Genomic DNA, 2,761 nt, shown 5'->3' with positions numbered 1-2,761 from the left:
GAGAAATAGCAAGACATTTAAAAGGCTTTCCATGTTGTATGAGAAGTCGTGTTCTATCTCTCTGGGCTTTTCTCGACATTTTTATTTTGGTTGATCTATGCATTTTTTTCCTTTTTTTCTTTTATTTATCTTTCTTTTGTCTTGTTTATGCACCTCTTCGGCTTTTCTTTGGTTTCTTTTTCTTTCGTTTATTTATGCATCTCTTCTCTTTTATTTTGTTCTACCTTTGTTTATCTATCTGTGTGTTTTTTTGTGTACCTCGTTTGTTTCTCATTTGTCTCTCTTTCTTCTGTTTTTTCTTCTACCTCTCTTTCTTTAGTTTGTCTTTGTAACTTTTATTTTTTCTCTTTTTTTGTCTTATTTATACACAGGTTATTCTCCATATGGTTCTTTGGATTCGAACACGCTTGCAATTGTAATCTTATTCAAGTTGCAATCTTGCAGAGGGATTTCAGATGAGATGGTGAGGTGGATAAGGTATGTTCGTTGTTAATGTTTATCTAACTCTTCCTCTATTTTTTTTTTTTTTTTTTTTTTTTATTAATTTATTTTGATATGTATTTAAACTTTTTCTCTTAATCTGTGAATGAATGGTTCTCTACCTGACACAGGACGTGGTTTTGTTGATATATTAACAAGTGATTTTTCTCTTTCTCTCTCTCTCTCTCTCTCTCTCTCTCTCTCTCTCTCTCTCTCTCTCTCTCTCTCTCTCTCTCTCTCTCTCTCTCTCCCCTCTCTCTCTCTCTCTCTCTCTCTCTCTCTCTCTCTCTCTCTCTCTCCCCTCTCTCTCTCTCTCTCTCTCTCTCTCTCTCTCTCTCTCTCTCTCTCTCTCTCTCCCCCCCCCCTCTCTCTCTCTCTCTCTCTCTCTCTCCCCCCCCCCTCTCTCTCTCTCTCTCTCTCTCTCTCTCTCTCTCTCCCCCCCTCTCTCTCTCTCTCTCTCTCTCTCTCTCTCTCTCTATCTCTCTCTCTTGAGGTCTTACGTAATTTTCTCCATATGCGTTTATACATTTTTCTCTAATTTTTTTTTACATATCTGCTAGAAATAAAAATATTTTAGAAATACTTAGAGTAATCATCAGTGTATAAATGGATATGTCATTAGGATATATACTTTCCAGGAGAGTATACTTTTATCAAGCAAACTAATCTGTATTGTACAGATTTTACTCACGAATCTAAAACATGGTAATTATTATGAAAATGATATAACGATTACATGCCTGAATCAAAAGGAAATCATACGCATGTGTCCAGATTAAATTTTTTTTATCTTTTTAATTCAGACTTTGACTTCATAATGTCAACAACTCAGTGGTAGGAAGAGAAATTTAAATGCGTTTTTTGTTCAGAGAGAAACAAAAAATATGTTATTAAATTTGTGATTCCCATTAAGTGAATCGATTCCAGTTACACTTATCAGGAATTTTGATGAAAAAATACATTGCATGTCAATATGGGTTTACATGCACCCTTGTAAATATACTTATCTATAAATGTTGGAAGGAAGTTTAATTTGAATGAGGTCGATTTCAAATCAAAAGCAGATAGGTTTATCATAAACAATGTAAGGGCACATTTAATTAATTTAAAAGCGATTTGATCCAATTAACACATACCTTATCCCTAGTTCATAATTATCACTGTCTCTGTCATTCTCTATCTGCTAAGACGATAATAGTAAAATGACCAGGAATAATATCAAAATACTATTGATGACCTGCATTTAGTCATATTTAAAAAGACTTGATAATCATATAAAATAAATACTGTTATAATAATCATACTAATGTTGATAATAAGTAAAGATGACGGATAATACTTAAATTTGTATATATTCATTGTTGTTGAATATAGCCTATCTAGAGCTTCACTTACCACTCAGCAAAGTTATGCATAAGCAATAAAAAATAAAGTACTCCGCTTGATGCAACAGAAAGAATAATAAAATGTAACTGTTAAGAGTGAGTCACGTTGATTTGTGAAATCTGATAAGAACGAAAGGTAAATGTTCTAAGCACGTCTGTCGATAAGGAAAAGTTGGCCTCAGTTGCATGAAATGAGGCAGGGTGTTTTATGGATACGTAAAAATTGGTATTTCAACTCAAAATATATTCGTTCTTACCCCGATATGTGTAGCGTGGGTTTGTATAGAGAATACATGGAAGGTAAGACAGACACACAAACAGACAGACACACACACACATACACACACACACACACGCGCGCGCGCGCGCGCGCGCGGAGAGAGAGAGAGAGATAGATAGGTTGATAGATAGATAGATAGATAGATAGATAGATAGATAGAGAGAGAGAGAGAGAGAGAGAGAGAGAGAGAGAGAGAGCCAATCCTCTCTCTTCCACTCGTTCTCGCCCCCATCGTGATCACATATTACTGCTTCAACAAAACCTCGCACTGAATCAGTTACAGAATTTTTCACTCTCCAAAAGTGTAATTGCCAAGTTACAGAGTTACTCTACTCGTATGGTATCTCACATGCGTCCGTGCGCTCGAGTTCCCTTCGCCAAAGGGGTGCAAGCTCGTTCCCGTATCCTCGTCTCCCCTGCAGACAGCGAGACACAGAAAAGAGCGGCAAAATTAAGCAAACATATTCGAGACAGTGCAGCTCCGACTACCGAGTCCCCGGCGCACACACACACACATACATACACGGCGCACCTCCCACAATGCATCGCTCGTTCTCGCCGCCTTTCGCTCGAGCCGACACCACGGCACGCGCTCCGTATCCAATGCATTCGGACA

The sequence above is a fragment of the Penaeus chinensis genome, chromosome 1 (genome assembly GCF_019202785.1).
Source record: "Penaeus chinensis breed Huanghai No. 1 chromosome 1, ASM1920278v2, whole genome shotgun sequence".
Classification (NCBI taxonomy): Eukaryota; Metazoa; Arthropoda; class Malacostraca; order Decapoda; family Penaeidae; genus Penaeus; species Penaeus chinensis.
This window is presented reverse-complemented; position numbering follows the sequence as displayed.